This window comes from Macrobrachium rosenbergii, chromosome 43 (genome assembly GCF_040412425.1).
Source record: "Macrobrachium rosenbergii isolate ZJJX-2024 chromosome 43, ASM4041242v1, whole genome shotgun sequence".
Lineage (NCBI taxonomy): Eukaryota > Metazoa > Arthropoda > Malacostraca > Decapoda > Palaemonidae > Macrobrachium > Macrobrachium rosenbergii.
This window is the reverse complement of record NC_089783.1, coordinates 5,323,168-5,328,904: the sequence shown is the minus strand read 5'-3', so window position 1 is coordinate 5,328,904 and position 5,737 is coordinate 5,323,168. Positions and strand designations below refer to the sequence as shown.

Sequence of the window (5,737 nt, the reverse complement as noted above, 5' to 3'; positions counted from 1 at the left end):
TAAACCATAGGATTAATAATTTTTTGGTTTCATTTGCCTTCCTGAAATCAGGGAGTTTTTTTTTTATTTTTCATGATAACACGCCAAACGAGTTCATCAGTAAGTCATGTGCTGTAAGAAGCAAAATTAAGAAATAGAGATGAAGAGGAATATTATTTATTAGTTGAAAAAAAATTCCAGGTTCAGTTGATAATCTCACTATTTTTTCAATCTTTACTGGTGCAAGATATTCGCTAACTAGCACCAAGAGGGAAAGCACAATATTAAAGCTCGGGTAACTTATAACACCCAAGCTAAAAATGCAATATATACCGCAGCAGATATATATCCTCTTGATTTCTGCGGAAAGGGACAAATAATATTGCAAAATCCATCATGAAATACATCCCCACATTCATTGCTATTGTCTCATTCTCCAAATATATTGTACCACGAAACTGGTTACATTTGTCACCGAAATGCTGAAATATAGCTTAGAATGGAAATTTCATAAGAGCACTGACGTTCAATTTGAATTTAGCGAGGAATATATCTTTCCCAATGGTGTCGTAAGTGAACCAACAGTTATACCAACTCAGAGGACAAAGTTCTTTTCCCAGGATTAAATTTTCTCCTTAAAAATCATGAACAACGGGTCATGTATATTTGGAAATAATTGACAAAGGCAAACACTGAATGGAATCCACTTACCGTTTACCGTAACCTGTAATAATAAATACACATTATCCTGATGAAGGATATTAATGGTAAAATTAGATTTCTTCAATTAAATAACAACGATTCATTCGGCAAAATTACCACGTGATTTACAAAATTCAATTTGTCAGCGGCATGAATAATCTAATTGATAACAGCTTATCACTGAGCTAAATATCAGTCCGCCCCTTCATGTAAAAATATTGCATCCCATTATGGCCCCAAATTTTGCCCCTCGGAATAAGGTGGAAAATGCTGCCCTCATTTGGTAAAAAAAAATTCTCAAATAGATGATATCGCGAAATAAAGTTTTCAAAGTGCATTAATTTTTAAAAGTTAGCAAGTCAGTCGTTTAAAAGTAAATGGTTTTGTTCGATAGGGAACATATTAGAAGTCTGTACTGAAAGCAAAATTCAAACATTATAATTTTATAACTGTGTATTAGAATTAATTTTAATTTTATAAATTATTAATTTGCTTTTGACACACACACACACATACACATACTACCACACACACACACACACACACACACACACACACACACACACACACACACACACATATATATATATATATATATATATATATATATATATATATATATATATATATATATATATATATATATATATATATATATATATATATATATATATATATATATATATACATATATATATATATATATATATATATATATATATATATATATATATATATATATATATATATATATATATATATATATATATATATATATATATATATATATATATATATATATATATATATATATATATATATATATATATATATATATATATATATATATATATATATATATATATATATATATATATATATATATATACATATATACATACATATATATATACATATATATATATATATATATATATATATATATATATATATATATATATATATATATATATATATATATATATATATATATATATATATATATATATATATTTATATATATATATATATATATATATATATATATATATATATATATATATATATGCTCATTAATTCGAATAATGTCATATCTCAAAATCCTCATTTTTCACTAGAGAGGTATTTACCTTTTGACACATGATTACAAATATTCGCCAGCGATTGAAAAAACTCTGTATTGACTTATTTGATGCAAAATTTGTTAGTGAAGAGAACTAAGGCAGTCTAGACTTAACTTTTTCAAATTTAAATATTATTGTAGCAGTTTTAATAAACATGATACGAACTTGTGACGTTATGAATCAAAACTAAAGACAAAGTTGATAATAACAACAAATAATACGTTATATCTACAAAACTATTGTGTTTTAAAGGAAGGATTTTTAGTAAAGTGAATAAAATGACGCTCCTTCATTGTAGTTAGCAAATGATAAGGACAAGAAAAACGCTGAATAAACTTTCAGATTTATTCTGTAAAACATAGCAAAATAATCAGCATCTCTTGAATAAAAAAATAATTCTCATTTATAAGCAGAGACAAAAAACATAAGAAATAACTTTGGTCATTTTAAGCCTCAACGAGACCTTTATTAGACTAGAACTAAGTCTTGAAATAGCAACATTATAGATAGAAAAAGAGCAAACATAAATGTTTATTCATGTATCTATGAAAGAAAGAAAATAATAATTCCCATCCATGAACATAGAAAAACATAAGCGATGTGAAATAACATCTCATAAAGTTTTTAGCTACCTGTTTAATTATTACCTTTGGCAATTTTATGCTTTTGGTGAACGTTTCTTAGACTAAAATAGTTGAACAGACAAAATGCATTGTAACAGAAGTATCTAATGAAAGAAACAAATAAGTAGATGTTCTAAAGGTTTTCATAGAAGGGCTTGTACTGTTGTTTAGGATCAGATTCTCAGTGCACAATTTCATTAAGCCATCTTTCTTGGCTTGGGATATTCCAGGCTTCGAATTGTAACAAGGTATCAGTGTCACACCGTCACTCTTCTTCTTTTTAAGTACAATCACTTCATGAAAATCCTTCTGATAAGAGTTTTTGCAGAAAACTGAGCAGGGTGACTCGCTTGATAATTTCAAAGCTTTAATCTGGTTCATCTTGATGCCTTCATGTTCAAAGAACCCAAATCTGTTGCAATCAGTTATATGTTAAGGAAATCTTCAAAGGTCATTTTCTTTTTACTTTGAATGGTTCTCCCCTCTTTTTGCTGTTCTGATTCCGGTAATGAAAGTTTCAGGCAGGAAAATTGGCTGACTTTTTCGAAGCCTTTTCATATTTCGTTCAATGAGCGAATGGGCAGAATCGCCCTCATTCTGGGTGTGCCCTCGAATCAAGTACTTGTGAGTAACAGATTTAATATTCAAGAAGTTGACTGCGTATAGGTACAATGAGAGCATGAATTTGTTTTTCTGCTGGCCACCACAATTATCAGAATAGCATGTTTATATCAGTAATTCCCTTTTCTGAGCATTTTTTCATGAAATCTAGTACACAGCTACCCAATTCATTCACGCCTCTGTGACCATTTGATTCGTCCCACACATAGCAATAACATTCATTGACTTTAAATCATAGATAGTGAAGTTCAGAACGTTGAGCTTTGATGTATAGTAGAAGTGAGAAACTTCTCCTTTGGGAAGAGAGAAGACTGCTTTGTAGGTCATACACTGCGACAGCATGGGTAGATGGAGTAGTTGTTTTGTCCACATTTTTTTCGTTTCTGGAGAGCTGCTTCTCTAAGTGATGTTGGTCATAATTTTCTTTCAAACTCTGTTTCTCAGCATCGGTTGCATTATGAAACGCCTCGCAGGTATCACATTGGTCTTTTTAGGCTGAAAAATGAAATATTGTATTCATTTTGAATATGTTATAGTAGTAGGCATAATTTACATATTCAACTTTTTCTTCTTTACAAATGTTCACATAGTCTCTATGAAGTTCTGCAACTGTTTTATTGCCATCTATGAATTCTCTCGATGTATTTGCTCTCATGTAGTGGCTTTCTATTCTTGGGATGGAATCGATGTGTTGTCGTACTTTGTCCACAGTAGATTGGTCGAGACCTTTAGTCTTGGTGTGCTGTCCTCTTTTTCAGGCTCCATAGGACTCCTACCACTTTTGCCCTTTCTCTTGTACTGTGCGAATAGGCCTGTCGTTGATATCTAAAGTATTTTTGAAAAATAATTTGCAAACTCTCTTTTTCACCATCAACATTGAAGAAAAAGCATTATTCAGGTTCCTGAGGTCGCTTTCCACCAACACGAATATATCTGTAAGAGGGCTCGATTTGTTCCATGCAATTTAATATGAATAATCGTTGCTTTCTAAAGATCCTAATTGCCAATAATCACTAAATATGGTTTCTCTCTCTTCATTTGAAAAGGTTGAAAAGCACTTAAGCCTACATTTTTTCAGTGCAAGGAGGCTTCATTGCTCTTGCAGGTCTCTCCCGGTGATTCTTGGACGCCATCTTGTAAGATTTTCCTTCATTTCTAAGTTTTTCTGTGCATTTCTGTACCATGTTTGTGGGTTTTCTTTCTTTTAAAACCTTGTTTCTTCTGCTGGACTATTGAAGATGCCTTCTGTACCACTTTGATCTCCTGAATATTCATCACTATCATTACTCTGGTCTTTTTCTGTAGTACCCAATAATTCTGGCTCGGGAACATAATCTTTGTCTTTAACAGAATCGTCTGAATCCACTAAAGCAGAGGAGGAAGTGCTTGATTCTGAGGAAGAACTGCTTGATTCTGAGGAAGAACTGCTTGATTCTGAGGAAGAACTGCTTGATTCGTCATCAGACGTGTCCTCAGGCAATTGAACATTAGAATCAACGTAGTAGTTCTCGCCCAAATCAGAAGTGGTAAAATGTTCTTCATTAGAAACTAAGTTTATGTGGGCTTTAGAAGTAGATGGTTCTCCTTCCAAAGAGGTGTGAGAGTCCTCATCCATGTTCTTACTCTGCCTTTGCAAAGAGTCACTGGCTCTTTCTTGTAACGATCCTAAAAAATGGAAATAAAGAAGTTAGCATGAGAATATATATATATATTTTTAATGCGTGGAAAAATTCAAAGATGCTAACAATTTGAAACAAAGAAGTTAGCAAGAGAATTTTTTAACCCTATTTAGATCTGGTTTTCTTGCTCTGTCTGTGGGGCGTGTTATCAGTTGAAATCAAATATATTCAAATTTCCTTATTATCAAGTTGTGATTTAATTTTTTTTTTTAAGCTGTAAACTGATGGGATAAGCTCCTGGCTTTCATCTAGCCCATGGTTGTGAAAAAAGAGAAAAACAAAGGGACTCAAGACTTTAGGTGATGATAGACCTGTCTCTTGAAGGAAGAAAGATTATAAGTATCAGGAAAAACACCTGCAGGAAGATTGTTCCAAAGCCTAGAAGTGGTAGGGAAGAAATATTTTTAATAACATGCGAGAAGTACCATTTTCTAATATATTCATGTGCAAAAATATTCATAATATCTGCTCTCAAACGTAGTGGCAGAAATAAATGAAATAATTTTGAGAACAGCTATGGAGGCCATTGCAGGAGAGAAACAAAAAATCAGGATAGCACACAAAAATCACAAGTATTTTTCAATGAGGAATTCAGTTGTAACAGGATAGAAAGTGAGCTTGTTATGAGTTCAAAAATAATACACCAGATAGGATTAAAGCAGCAAATATTTACGACTTAATACTCATAGATTAATCACAAATTACCTGTGTCAGCATCGTTGGAAATTAGCTTTAGGCCTATGCCATGGGTATTCTTCGCTAGAGCTAACTTCAGAAATTTTTCCCACGTCCATTCATTTTATTGAACACAGATGGAGTGGGCAATATCTGCAAAAAAAACTAATAGTTTTCAGACAATCGACACATCTTTGCTAGATTGGCTGAATGTTAGTGGCTATAGTGTCATAATTCAAAATAATTTTAATGAATTATTTCACACGTCTTCATACTTCAGATTTAAAACGACCCATTTCTACCTAAAGTTCAATCAAAGGCACCTTTACATCCT

At 31.6% G+C, this 5,737-nt stretch overlaps 1 pseudogene; it reads right to left on the bottom strand.

The window, feature by feature from the left end:
* Positions 1–3,663: 3,663 nt before the first annotated feature.
* On the bottom strand, positions 3,664–5,506 carry LOC136828477 (serine-aspartate repeat-containing protein C-like; annotated as a pseudogene).
* Positions 5,507–5,737: the final 231 nt, after the last annotated feature.